A 15,656-nucleotide genomic window follows, 5' to 3' on the forward strand; every position below is an offset into this window, starting at 1 on the left:
TAGATGCTTCCTTTGATGAATTATTCAGTTCAGACAGTATGAAATTTTAGCTTGGACTGGGTTTGAAGCAACCATCTCCATCAGTGTAGCTCCCTGAACTGTCGAGATCAAATTTCAAACATACGATGGATTGGTCAGTGGGTGGTTATGTAATTATTATTCATGTTCACGATATCTAATTCCGCCTCCCCATCTCAAAAGAATGTACTTATTCAGAAACACATATCAGAGTATATACCATTCCTCTTAACCCCACCTCCCCATTCACTCCTCTCTCCCAAGGTTGCCTGTGGTTACGTTCTTGTTGCAAGGGCTCCTCAGATCAGTGGATATAAAAATTCCTGCATTGTTAACACTAAGAACATAGGAATTCACTTCAGTGTCCCGGCTAGTTAGCAGCAGCCCAGCAAATTATCGATTACAGATTACAAGTCACATTCCTGTTTGCAGATATTGCTGGGGAAATTTTGACTGCCTCATTTCCTACCTTACAGCAATGACCACACTTCCAAAAACAAACCCCTCTGGCAGTAAAGCACGTTGTGAATGTTGCTATATAAATGCACTTTTCTCTTTCTTTCATGCAGTCCTGTGCAAATATCTTTGGCTCATACATTTAGCTAACGTGCCCAAGACTTACACAGTACCGTAATTTTATGTATCGTACTGTACTGTTGCCGCAAAAAAAAATCAAATTTCATGGGACATATATGAGTGATGATAAACCTGATTCTGACAGGGGTCAGTATTGTGGACTAAGAGCGGGAAGAGAGCAGGGAGAGAGGAATCATGGTTGGGTAAAGGGAAAGGGAGTGGAGAGGGAGGGAAGCACCAGAGAGACATTCCGTAATGATCAATAAAACAATCGTTTGGGATCAAAATGACCTTGCCTGGCTTCTCAGGGCTTGGTGTGTCTGAACCCGCACCATTCCCTGACCCTGGCACTCCCTCTCTGCCACCTCTCCCACACCCCTCAAGTGGAAATCCACCCTTGTCATTCCCAACACCCTTTGCTCCTGCCAGATTTACAAACTTGCTCTCTGTTCCATGTTAACAAATACAGTACTGTGCAAATACCCAGCGATATATATGTACCTAACACTTTTGCACAATACTATGTTGACATTGGATACTGTAAGTTTAACAATATCTACTACTGGGAGAAGTAAATTCCCATTGGAACTCAATGAATAGATCTTGATGACTTCATCAACCACATCAGCACTGATATACATCAAGGGTAAACTTCACATTAAACATGTCACTCCATACCCAAAATCTCATGTTCAGAATGAGCAAGCCCTTTACCTCCTTCTTTTTTCACTGTGTTTCGCAAGAAGAGTGGGGAAGACCCCTTCCACCAATGTTCATTACTACACTTAGAATCACAGAGACATACAGCACGTAATCAGCACCACACTAACCATCAACTACCTATTTGTTGTTAGTTCTCGTCACTTTCTTAACTTCCACTGGATTCTTTTGCCCACCATGACAATGGGGGCAATTTACAGTGGGAAATAGCCTAGCAACTATCATGTCTTTGGGCTATGCGATTATACGAGAGTGCACGGAGGAACGAACCCAGGCAGTTCACAGGGAGAACATGCAAGTGCCACACAGACAGCACCCAACACCACTGGCGCTGTGCAGCAACAGCTCTACAGCCACGCCACTGTGCCCCTATATTTGCAGCCCTGGTGGTGACGTGGTAAATTGTCAAAAAAAAACACATGGAAGCAGATAAGGACTCAATTTATGAACAAAATGCTGCATCTTTTATTGATTGCCTATTATTCTGGTCAACTTGTTGCTAACAGACCTGCATTACAGTGCAAGAAAGGATGAATGGCTTTCTGATGGTTATTAAATTTGGTTTAGAAAGCCAAACAAGGGGGAAACTATCTATTTGACAGCAGAATATACAATACTTATGCCACCTCTAATAATGCTTGGCCTTGGTTACAAAGCAGGGGCTTGCACGAGCTGGTTAAGATTACAGCAACGGTGATCGACCTCACTTATTAAACTTGACCAAAATGGCTTTCCTCAGGAATGTTTAGGCAATGATTCAGATTTGCTCTGGTTGCGCCAAGGGACTGGATATTTTTCACGGGCTGCTGCAATGCTGGATTTCTCAAGAATGCCCTGTGGTAAAATATCCATGCCATTATTTTGGATACGAATGCTCTGGGCAATATTTCCATTAACACTCGTAAAATAGAATGTGTTTGGTTCGAGTTACCAATACACACATAAAGTGATGACTCTACTACATTGTAACATCAAGCTTCACCTGATGTGGCAGTAACAAGGAGCTCTATAGAAATGCAACCCTGTTGGAAGAGTGATCTGCTGAGTACTTCCCTGCACACTTCGTTTTTAAATTCTAAGCTTCAGTGTCTGCCCTGTTTTGCAGTGGCTGTCTTTGGGCATGTGTCCTCTTTACTTATATCTGCATCTTCTCCGAGGATCGTCACCTTATGGTGCTGGAGAGGCCTGTGAGTTCCTGAGATCTCAAGAGCAATGGTGTGCAGAGTTTCTCCATCTTGGACTTAGTGCCTGGTAGGATCACCCATGGTGGTAAGGTTCCAGATAAAGAGCGACCCAACCAAGACCTCAAAGGAAGATGACACATCACAATGGCAGTCGATGAAAAGAAAGGCCGTAGCAGTGAAGGGTCTTCACCCACCTTGCACTCCATGTCACTAAACCCAAATTCCAATCCGTCTGCCTCCCCATGTTAGACAAAGCCATGCAACAGGTGTTCTCCAATAAGGGAATCTACACTAACATCCTGGTTACGTGGCGTCTACATCCATCTGAGGACTCACCAATCGACAACCCTTTAGGAGAATATCGTACTCAGCTCAGGTGATCACACTACTAATTGCATGGTAATTGCAACTGAAGCTCAAAGTCTATGTGTGTCTGACATCTGTATTTGTTGCACTGTATTATTCGAGTGGATGTGGAGAGGATGTTTCGTATGGTGTGGGAGTCTAAGACCAGAGGACACAGCCTCAGAACTGAGGGATGTCCTCTTAGAACGGAGATGAGAAGAAATTTCTTCAGCCAGAGAACGGTGAATCTGTGGGATTTGTTGCCACAGGTGGCTGTGGAAGCCAAGTCATTGGGTGTATTGAAGGCAGAAGTTGATAGATTCTTGATTGGTTAGGGCATGAGGGGATAAGGGGAGAAGGTAGGAGAATGGGGTTGAGAGGGAAAATGGATCAGTCATGCTGAAATGGCAGAGAAGGCTTGATGGACCAAATGGCCTAATTCTACTCTAACGTCTTATGGTCTTATAATGTTTATTTGTTAGTCTCTTTACCTCCACTGAAAAAATAATGTCTTTCTTAAGTAAGTGCTCACCATATGAAGTACATGCTCATGATAAACGTACTGGAGAAATGAGATGCTGCATTATGTATCTGGAGAATTCCCTCAGTAAGAAGATCTGATATAAAAACCAAATGCAAAGAAAACAGCACAATGACCTTAACAAGAACATTACCAATTCCATGTAGCCTGCAATAAAAATGTGGCTTCCGATTAAATACAGAGATCAATCAATACTTTGCTCAGCTTTTGTTAATGGGAGCATTTCTCCTGTTACATTTATAAACTAGGAGTACCTAAGGTTGTCATTAACCTCATTATGTCAACACCATTTCTGTTAATGCTTTTCAGGTTTAATTAAAAAATTAAGTCTGCCAAAACATATTTGGAAACAATCAATTAACACAAGAAGCAACAGTTCTTATTTTTTTAATTTTAATTTTAAAAGTGCGGCCTCTTGTATATCTCTGAATGTTTTAAATTTTAAAATGGAACAAGTGCTACACCTGCCCCTACACCTCCTTCCTCACTACCACTCAAGGCTCCAAGCAGTCCTTCCAGGTGAGTCTTTTGGGGTCATATACAGTGTTCGGTGTGGCCTCTGTACATCGGTGAATTTTAAAAATTTTATACCTTGAAGAAGCAACAATACAAACTTTTGACAAAGTGTGTTTTTCAAAGCAACATACACAAAGTGCTGGAGGAATTCATCAGGCTAGGCAGCATCTATGGAAAAAAAAAGTACAGTCGGTGTTTCGGGCTGAAATCCTTCAGTAGGACTGGAGAAAAAAAGCTGAGTAGATTTGAAAGGTGGGGGGGGAGAGAAATATCACGTGATAGGTGAAACTTGGAGGAGGGGGGATATAGCAAAGATTCCATTGATGCTGCCTGGCCTGCTGAGTTCCTCCAGCATTTTATGTGTGGTGCTCTGATTTCCAGCACCTGCAGATTTTCTCTTGTTGGTGTTTTTTTCAAAGTTTTACTTACAAAACCAAGCGAAATGCCTACTTCTGTCCAGTAAAGTCATATTGGCTTTGACAAGTCCATTTATCTGAAGTGAGTGTCGGCGTACGGTGCTCAGTACTTGTTACCAATCTGACCTCCTAATATGGACTTTACAGCTATTATGATTTTTCTCCCCCATAATAATGGTTCCATTATTTCCGCAGCTGGGAAAATTCATAGTATCTGCTGCTGAAAAAGTCTACATCAGGAGGTCAGATTGGTAATATATCTCATGGTGAACTGGGCACTTTATTCAACATCCCAAGCTCCTAATGTATGGATCAGGTTCTTACTAGATACAGAAACACCTCAGCTCAAAGGGAAAACCCCTTTAATTAGAGATTGGGAGAATTCTCAACTTGCATTGGTATTCAAATGCCTGTGATTAAATATAGATTTCCTTTGATCAAAGCCAATTAAACTATTTTACAACTCATAGCATAAACTGAGTCATCCTCAACTGGAAAACAGACTAACCAGGCCAACTTAACTTCAGATCTCATGAGGACATGCATTTATCATGCGGACTAAAGTCCTCAAAACACACCCAGGATCATGTGCATGTAGCAACTACTTTTGAGAAGGTTATACTTTTATAATATATTCTCCCAACTTCAAGCAGTTCCAAACCACTTTCAATGCAATGGTTTTCTTTTAATTATAGTTAATTGCTCTTTTGGGGAATCACAGCCGCCTTGCACAAACAGCAAGAGAGAATGTTTTCAACGGTGTTGACTGCAGGCACAACACCATGATCGCATCTAGTTGAAACCTAAGTCGAACTTAGTTCAGTCTCATGTCGAAAAAGCATGTCAGTCCTGCCCCAGAGCCTCAGATAATGCAGCGGTCCACAGTCGGATGTTAATGCTTAGGTGGTTGTACGTACAACTTCTGTCAGTAGGACTACGCTGCCTTGGAAACACAGCTCCACTGTTAATGGAAATCTGGGAGACAGATGCACTCACTGGTTTTACCATTTAGCATCCCATCATGCTACCCATCAGAGATAAATCTCTAGGCAAACCCAGTTATTAGTCGCATAACTGCCATCAACTTCTGCTCTCCACTTTACACAAATGAGCCATTCTGTGGTGGAACCCTGAAAGATTCTTCGATGTAGAGCTGTATGTATATAAAACAAACAGCTATTACCCTTCAAGGAGTGCCTTAAATGGACAACATATACCTGGACTAAGTAGATGGACTGAGGATCAGGAATTAACCGAACACTGGAAGTGAGAAGGTAAAAAGCCAGATGTTGCTCTCTTCTGTGATTGCATGAAAAGGCTGCTGAGCAGGAGTTGGTGGCGATGGAAGTGCAAACCAAACTATCTGGAATGAATATACTCCATCAGAATATTGAAAGAGGAGGGATAGGGTGGATCTGCTTTGTCCTTCCCATCCAGCCATCCAGGACTCCAAACACCCCTGCAAAGTGAAACGGCAATTCACCTGTAGCTCTTCCATTTGGGAAATGCTGCCGCCTTAGCAGTGGGAAATAGAGAATGAGTAAGCACTTTGCACTTACATTCAGTCCGCAAGAGTGGTGACCCATTCTCAGAAGGGACAGCAGCCTTAGGTCCCACACCACCAGTTTCAGAAAGTTATTACCCTTTAACAATCAGGCTCCTAAAACACTGTTGATAACTTCACTCACCTCGCACTTTCAAGGACTCTACAACTTGGGTTCTCAGTATTATTTATTATTTTATTTGCACAATTTATCTTCTTTTACACATTGGCTGTTTGTCAGTCTTTATTTGTGTATAGGTTTTAATAAATTCTATTGAGTTTTTTTACTTCCCTGCAAATACCTGCAAGAAAATGAATCTCAAGATAGCATATGGTGACACATACATACTTTGATAATTTGATTTGACCGCCCAATGTCCACTCTGATTTTAAACTCCTACAATGTCCAGTGAAGTGTGGGGAACAATACCTCACTTTCTGAATAGATTTACAGTTTTCCCTATTCAATACACAATGTAAGAAATTCAGATAATCATTCTGCCTTTGCATCTCGCATGCAGTTTACTTTCTCTTTCTTTTTCCTGTAAGTTTATATTTTGTTCCTCTGCCCCGTTCATCTCTTCCCAAACATTAAATATTCGCCACACTCCTTAAGCCTGCGTCTCACCACTTTTCTGACCCTTCCCATTATCACTGACCTTTTCTTTTGCTCTTTTTTACCCTTCCCCTTCAGTCTGCAACTGAAACCTTACTTTAATTTCTACCATTTCCTGATTCTGATGAATAGTTTTTGACATAAAATATCTGTTTCAGACTAAAATCAGCAGAATTAACATATACTGGAGGTCTGAACCCAGCATTTTTATTTATCCACAGCAGTTAGCACCACTGTCAAAGCCAGCAGTTACTAACCTGACCATGGCCAATTTAGATCCCAACCACATCACTGAGTGTCTGGAGTTACATATGGTATTGCAAATTGTAGGTTTCCCTTCTTACAGGACATCACTGAACCAAACTGTTTTTCACAGAGCAATCCTATAACTTTGCGGTTACTACTGGTGATTTGAGCTTTATATTCCAAGCTAATTCAATTCAACTGAATTAAAATTGGCCAACAGCCACGAAGGATCTGAACTGACCATCTTGGGGTTGATGCAACCGCCTTGGATAAGCTCTGCTTCGTGGTCAGACAGATACTGGATGAGGGTCCAGCCAGGATTAAATTGAAGCTAATGAGATATTGTTATTGTTGGGTGCAAACTGGTTGATGGATTCCCGATGATATAACAATGCTTACAGTTCAAAAGCACTTAATTAGCTGTGATACTGGATTAATTTAGATCATAAAATATAGGAGAAGTAGGCCATTTGGCCCATCAAAACTGCTCTGGGATAAATGTTAAAGAAGAAAGATTTGTTTTATTTGTCACATTTACATTAAAACATCACAGCATTCAGTGAAATGTGCCAAGGTTGCACTGGGGGCAGTCTGCAAGTTTTGCCATGGTTTTGGCATCAACATAGCATGCCCACAACTTACTAACTCTAACCCTAACAGTGCGCCTTTGGAATGTGCGAGGAAACCAGAGCACCTGCAGGAAATCTGCATGGTCACAGGAAGAATGTACACATTTCTTATAGGCTGTGGTGGGAATCGAACTGCCGACTGGTGACCACAGGCACTGTAAAACGATTGCGCTAACCACTATGCTACCAATGGGTCCATTAGACAGACAGGTTGCGGGGGGGGGGGGAGAAGGGCTGGAGAGAGGTGAGGAGACAATGTCTAGATTCCCTTCAAGATAAAGCCCTTCGTAAGAAAGACGTTGGAACATCTAAAACAAGGGACCAGAATGTAAGAATTAAGGGTTGGTGATTTAGTATGAAATTAAAAGATATGCTTTAATTCAGGAGCTGAGGCTTTGAAGTCCTCTATAGTGGGTGGGGGGGGGGGAGTGTAGATTCTAGAACAATGTAGGTCTGTTGCTTGAATATTCAATTCCACAATTTAGCAACTATCCCAGCAAGAACCATTACTGGATACTATGCACTGATTTAACCTAATAATAGACTAATGTTGAATGAGACCTCCTGTGGTTCTCAGTGCTATTATAGTATTAGCTTAGGAAGACTCAAGGGAGGAGATAAAACAGGTCATCTAGAAACAAGGAGAGGTTACCAGGGTAATAGAATATAATTTAACTGGAGGCTGCACCTGCTCCACAGCACAGCATATGGGACAGATTTCACCCTGTTTATGAAAAGGTAAACTGATAGTGTTGGATTTAAAGTTAACTCTGAACACGAGAATACTGTGGTAAACCCGTCAATTATTCAGTTGGAGGCATTTACAATCATTAATGACAGAAACGAATCTCAAACCGGAATTTAAAGTGACGGTGATGGTTCTTTCTCATGCAATGACGAGAGGTTGGCTGGTAAATACAGAATGCCAGCAGAGTCAGTATGCTGCCCAGCAGTGCCAAAGATGCTGTCAGCCAACACCAGGGCATCCTCATCAGCAGGACTCCTAGGAGAAGAGCAGAAAGCTAGCGGAAATGATAACCAGAAAATAGGCTCCCCACGCTTTGCAATTTAATATCCAAACTATTTCACCTGTAAAATGGATGGGGATCTAAATGATGCCACAGTAAGCTCATGTTATCACAGAGCCTAAGAAGCATATGCAGGTGTTGGTTATCTGGTCCTTCAAATCTGCTTTGCCATTGAAGGCTAATTGTATACCTCCTCCAGAATCTCTGGATGCCTTAGCAAGCACAAATCTATCACATAGCATTGATCAAGTCCATAAACCTTTTATTAAATACAGCTCTGTGGAGATAAAAGTTCTGATTAACTTTTCTATATATTGTAAGGTTGGCTTGGAGTCGGGTAATGGGAGGGTGGGGTGGTAACTAACTATATATGATTCTACCATGGGTGCTTTTTTTTAAACTGTTATGAACTGTACATCGATACCTTTGTTCTGCACTGTACAAATCTCTTCTTTACTGGGTTTTTTCCTTCATTGTAGAAATTAGAAACTAATAAAAATATTAAATATATAAAAAAAACCCTTTTATAAGCAGCAAAGTTGGGCAGCTGGACGAGTCAATGCCTTGCAGCTCCGCAGACCCACGTTCCATCCTTGGGTACCGCCAACAGGGAGTTTGCGTATTCTCTCTGCGGCAGTGTGGGTTTCCTCCCCCGTCTAAAGGCCATGCCAGCTGGTAGGGTAGTTTTCCAGTGTGAGTTGCCCCTACTGTGAAAAGTGTGTGGTGGAATCTCGGAGGAGGGGTCGGGTTGTTTGAAATGTGAAAAGGAAAAGGGATTAGTGTGGGATTGGTGTAACTGGGTGGCTAGTAGTCAGTGTGGACTGGACTCGGTGGATTGAACGAGCTGATTTTGTGCTGCTTCGCTCTATACCTCCAAGGCTCTTGCTTGAGTGCATTCAATGATGTAGCATCCATAGTCCTCAGAAGCAGTGAGTCCGAAAGAAAACGCAAGCCAACTAAAGAACATTCTTCACATCTCATTCCCAAATTACTGATCACTTCTTCCACAATTCCCAGCCAAGGAAACCTCACCTATTGAGCCCCCTAAAAAAATTTCAAAAGCAAAATACTGAAGAGGCTGCAAGCCTAACTAGAAGAGGAAATGTTTGAATTACTCAGCAGATCAGGCAGCAAAGTAGAGGGAGAAACACTGCCGACAAGTCAAGGATGTTTCATCACAGACATGACTGACCTAAAATGTTCAAATCTGCTTCTCGCTCCTCATATACTGTCTGATCTGTCAGGTATTTGCAACATTTTTTAGATTTTTCCCATAAATGTGTTTTAAGTTTCTGGTAGATCCCTCCTCATTCTTCTAAACTCTGGTTACAGTGGACCTACTCTACTTTCACCATCTTTCTTTCTTTCTTTTTAAATCTTTTTATTCACCATCTTTACAGTATGATACTCTCATATCAAAAATTACACCAGTAAACTTTTAATGCATGCCCTCTGGCAATGTCACATTTCTGTTGGTAGAGTGACTAAAATTGTACACATCATCCCAGGTGTGGTGTCCTCATGTCAAATCTAATCCTCTCTCCTCCTACCCTACCCTGCAATATGGCCCTTTTAGCCTGCTCCACTCATCAGTACGATCGGAGCTGTTTTGATCCTGGTCTCAGTTCCATCTGCCTGCCCATTCACTGTAACCATTAACCCTCTGCTTTCCAACTTGCTTGCTTGAGTTGAAAGGTAAATCTTAATTAACATCCCCATGGATGCTCTGCTCTTCCTCCCTACTAATTGGCTGATTGCTTCCCTTTTCTAATCTAGGATGTGTTTTTAAATTTTTTCTTACTAAAGTGGTTAACTTCTCAGTTCTCCATGTCATATTACATCTGCCACTTTCCCCTGTCTATATTGTTTTGTTCCTTTTTAGTTAATTTTTAGTTTAGTCTGGATACATCGCGCAGGGAGCTCTTGTCACAATCAAGGCGTAGGCGATCCAAGCAATGACTCTCTAGCACGCCACTAGGTAGATTTCTAAACTAAAATGACCTATTTACTCTATGTCTTCTGTCTATTAATCACGCTCCCAAATCACATGATCCCAATTCTATCTTGGCGTCTCCCAACTATATTTCATAATTCCAAATACTTTCTATCATTAGTTACCTCTCAACTAACATGAATTACAATCTTTACAAAAACGCAGATTCATCAAACAAAATTCACCTTCATATACTTACATTCACATTATAATTTATTAAATGTTCTGTAACCGCACCCTTAATAATATTTTCTAATATTTTCTCTATTAATCATATCATGCTATCATTTCTAACTTACCTATCATTTCTGTCTGTCTCTTGAAAATTACAACATGTACTAAATACTAGACAATCGAACCTAATCCATTATCTTTTCTTGAAATCCTGGGAAGAATGCCATTGGATGCTGGGAATTGCTAGCTTTAAATGCCCCAGCGATAGGCCATTTTCCAACATCTCTCCTGTTAATATCTTCAGTTACACTGCAACTCAGCTTCTGCACTATTCCTGGAATGTATTTTTGCATGTTCTACCATAAAGACATAAAAGACATGTTTAATGTTACTGCCAATTCCTTATTGTCCATTATAATTTAGCTAACTGCGAGGCAGAGACAGGATATGCTTATTTCTCTTAATTTCTTCCTTTCTAAGTAATGGTAAAAGCTTTTTAAAATGTGCTTTTATGGCCCTTGTTGGTTTATTTGCAGTTGAAAAACCTTTTATGTAATTGGTACAGTCTGAATCAGATGAACTTCTTGCTGACATGCTAGTTTGTCACAAGAATCTACATGCCAGTGTGTTGTCGCTTCACTCCAAAACTAACAAAGTAGATTTAGGAACATCGTACACCAAGCTTTGATCCTGCAGTATAATTGTCTACAAAAAAATGATATGTCCCTTTAAAAGCTGCAATTATTCAGCTCTCTGGTGGTTATAATTTTTAGGTACAGAGAGAATTATCAGCACTTAAAGGGGCAGCGACACTAATCATGCCATTACTCCCCACTGGAAACAACTTACAATCCCCAGTCCTATGTCCCAAGTACGCAGCTGGGACAAAATAATGCCTAGTAATATTTATCTGTCCCACTTCTTCACAATAAATCGGTATACAGCATAACAAAACTGTCCACTCGGTCTTCAGCTCTCAATTGAAGAAACAAAAGCACAGAAATTCAAACCCATGCAAAAGTGTGGAAATACATTCCAGTGTTACAATTACAGCAGGCAAGACCCTGTCCTAGAGTTGGCAATTAAAATGGTTACATTATAAGGAAACAGACACACAAAATGCTGGAAAAGGGTCTCAGCCCGAAATGTCGACTTTTCCATAGATGCTGCCTGGCCTGCTGAGCTCCTCTAGCATTGTGTGTGTGTGTGTGTGTGTGTGTGTGTGTGTGTGTGTGTGTGTGTGTGTGTGTGTGTGTGTTGTTTGGATTTCCAGCATCTGAGATTTTCTCTTGTTTGTGATTGGATTTATGCAAACAACTGTAAATATAGTCTATCTAATGGCTTCATCAATCTTGATGAAGGACTTTGATCTAAAATATCACCTGTTTATTCCTCTCCATAGGTTCTACCTGACCTGCTGAGTTCCTCCAGCATTTAGTGCGTGTTACTCTGCATTTCCAGCATCGGCAGATTCTCTAAAGTTAGCTATAAATATGCGGGCATTTTTAATGCTATATTAAAAGTATCTTGTGTGCATGAACATCACGTTCCAGGTGTAGTTTGTAAAACAGGATTAAAGGAGGAAATGGGTTTGACGGAAATGAGGCAGATAAAAGCATTAGTAATTTTGCTGACATGGAGACTATGTAGGAATTTGCAGCAATTGGATGAAGTAGTCAGCCCTAGACGGAGACTGTGTGAGCACTCAACATGGTGTGAAAGATACAAACAATCTGCTGTGAGAACTTAGTGCATCAAGTAGCATCTATTAATTCATTTTGTAACATTGCAATTTTAACGTCCTGCACTCTCACAATATACGTCAGTGATAATAAGGCCACGAGTAATAGGGGCAGAATCGAGTCTGTTCCGCCTTTCGATCATTGATGGAAGCAAACCCGATTCTGATCTGGGCAAAGGCAGGGAACCGTTAGCATTTTGGGCTGAAGCCCTGCATCAGGACAGAAGGTGGAGAGGGAAGGTGGCCAATACTGAGAGGAGAGGAGGAGTGGTACGAAAGAAGTCTGCAGATGATTGACAGATAGAGGGGAGTGGCATGAAGGAGTGGCGGAGAGGGTAAAAATGAACGGCTAAAGGGCGAGGGGGGGGGTCGGGTGCAAAATGGGACAAAATGAGAGGACCAGAGGTGGGTCAAGAGGAGAGTGGGTGGGTGAGTAGTTGGAGTATGAGGGAATGCAAAAGGTGAGGGTTACCTGAAACTGGGAAATTCAATGTTCCTATCACTGCGGAATCTTGGACATCCTGATTTGCCCACACTAAAGAAGTACAGTTCTGAGCTAGAAAGTTGGAGGCAAATTTCTCTAACTTCTGTGGAAGCACAGTAATCCAGTAATAAAGGTAGAGTATCTCTTGTACTATTTTTCCACCAAGTATCCACAGCCATCTACTCTACTACAGATATCAACAACAGAGCTAACAATGATATTAAATGAATATTTATGGCATTTCCATGGATAAAGTCAGCTATAATATCTTGGGGCCTTTCAGAAATGAATAGAGAAGAAATTTCTTCACTGAGAAAGTGGTGAAGCTTAAGAATTCACAGACCTGGAGAACTCTGGAAATTCACTGATTGAGTATATTCAAAACAGATAGAGTGGATAGCCAGCGCCTCCTCCCCAGGGCACCACTGCTCAATACAAGAGGACATGGCTTTAAGGTAAAGGGTGGGAAGTTCAAGGGGGAATATTAGAGGAAGATTTTTTACTCAGGGAGTGGTTGGTGCGTGGAATGCACTGCCTTAGTCAGTGGTGGAGGCAGATACACTAGTGAAGTTTAAGAGACTACTAGACAGGTAAATGGAGGAATTTAAGGTGGGGGATGATATGGGAGGCAGGATTTAAGGGTCGGCACAACATTGTGGGCCGAAAGGCCTGTACTGTGCTATACTGTTCTATGTTCTGTGATCAAAACAGGTGGCTGATAGCACCATGGCCTCACAGATGTAGTGATCCAGGTCTGATTCTACCTTCTGCTGCTGTCTACGTGGAGTTGTCCCTGTGACTACATGTGTTTTCCCCAGGTGACTCCACTTTCCTCCCATGGTCCAAAGATGTAGTGTTGGTAGGTTAATTCTCCACTGTTACTCACCGCTAGTGTGGTCTGGTGGTGGGAGAGTCAGGGTAGGCATGTGACAGGGAATAGGGTAATAAGTGTGGAATCAAGGCTGATGGCATAGTTCTGACAGCTAGCAGAAACTCAAAGGACCAAATGCCTCCATCTCTGTTGTGAGAAATGTGAGAATATGGGAATCGAGGTTGATGAGCCTGGGTCAGGAAAATGGAACTCAGGTTGAAGACTTCCCATTACAATGATGAAAAGCAGAACAGACTCAGAGAGCTGGACAGTCCACTGTGGCTCCTAACGATACCACCTATTGTTAAATATTTCAATCCTGGGAAAAAGATACCCGCTGTCTACTCTGTCTTTGCCTTTCATCGTTTTATAAACTTCCATTTGATCTCTCCTCGGCCTCTGCCACTCCACAGAAAAGAACACAAGTTTGCCCACCTTCTCCTTGTGGGACATGCCCTCTAATCCTGGCAGCAGATTTTATTTTTAACAGCATTGAAATATTGAGAAAGAATAGCTTGTGACAATTTATTCAAATATTTTCATTATTTCATTTTAAAACACTGCATTGTTACTTTGAATTTGTTATTTCAATGTACCTTTTCTAACTATAGTTTTTCAGTTTCTTCATTTTTATTGAGTACTTTCGCTGGTTCCAATTTATCATAATTAAAGCAAATTAATTCACCGTGATAAAAGTGATTAAGTGTGCTTAAAAGGAAAAAAATCAATTTGAGACAATGTTTCTGCCTTTTATCTAATATACAATGTGTACATTTCAGAGATCACTCAATAAATTACTCTGTTACTGAAATAAGCCATTCAAGGCTGATTGAGATAATGTCAGGAAGATTTGAGATGCTAAACATCTTCAATATAAAGTGCATAATTAGAGCTGGCCATTGGAGTTTAGAAGGCACGTATCTGAATTTGTCCATTTGGATTACTTAACCACAGATCATTCTTGACCAAGGTCATGGCAGGTTAAATACAATTCCAGCCTTACGACTAAAATATCACAGCCATGCTTCAGAACCAAAGGACAAAGGTTTCCAGTATCATGACCTACGGACAGCAATAGGGAACAGAATTCAGGCTTTGATTCTACCAGGCCATTCCATTTCCAGAGCAGTTTTGGGGCTGGACACAATGCATCTAAAGATTGAATAGCCTGCAGGAATTCACCATCTAGACCTATGAGTGTGTAACATCCATTGAGTGGTGCAGAATCTCGCAATTACTATGTTCTGGTTGAAGGGATCGGGGTTATCTCTTTAGGAGATTGGTGGTGCAGTTAGCAACTCAGTTGCAAGAGGCTACAATATGGCACTGGCGATACATGGCGCCATTCGGTGTGCAGCTCACAGAACTACTAGCTATTCTGCTAAACATACTTCTTCGAGACTGCGATGACTACAATCTGTAGCCTCTAATTTTCCTTTGGGAGGTGTGTTTCTGAACCCTCTGATTGACCTGGTGTTTTTGCGGTCACCTGAAGGATCCAGCAAACTGGACTTTCAAGAATGCAGCTACCATTGCTGGCGGTGATTTCAGCCAGACTGAAGTGTCGGGGCCTAGCCTAAGAGTGAGAAATGAACTGATGTTTAGCCAATTTTAAATGCCGGGCTAGATTAAAAGATTAAGGTGCCAAAGCCAAGGGTGGAGGACAACCAGTGGGCACCTCGACCGGCTTTACTCACCTCAGCCCTGAAAGGACTCGGCAGCTGTGGCCTGCCCCTTCACTGGCCTCAACGCTGACTTGGCTTCATGGCCGCGGGCTGACTTTTGGGGAGGGGAACTCTGCGGTTTATCATTTACTTTTTTACTGGTTACATGATTTGTTCTTCTTTTTCCCCACACGTTGAATGTTTGTCGGTGTTCGCTGTGCGGGGATTTTCAAGGATTCCACTGTATTTCTTTGGTTTGTGGTTGCCTGCAAGAAGATGAATCTCAAGGTTGTATCTGGTATAAGTACTTCGATAATAGATTTACCTTGAACTTTGAACTATTAACTGGGA

The 15,656-nt window shown here is 41.5% G+C and overlaps 1 protein-coding gene across 2 annotated transcripts in view; it reads right to left on the reverse strand.

Annotated features, from left to right (window-relative positions):
• znrf3 (zinc and ring finger 3) overlaps positions 1-15,656 on the reverse strand; it is a 242,337-nt gene that overhangs the window by 110,005 nt on the left and 116,676 nt on the right. The window lies entirely within an intron of this gene.

The sequence above is a fragment of the Mobula birostris genome, chromosome 31 (assembly GCF_030028105.1).
Source record: "Mobula birostris isolate sMobBir1 chromosome 31, sMobBir1.hap1, whole genome shotgun sequence".
NCBI lineage: Eukaryota > Metazoa > Chordata > Chondrichthyes > Myliobatiformes > Myliobatidae > Mobula > Mobula birostris.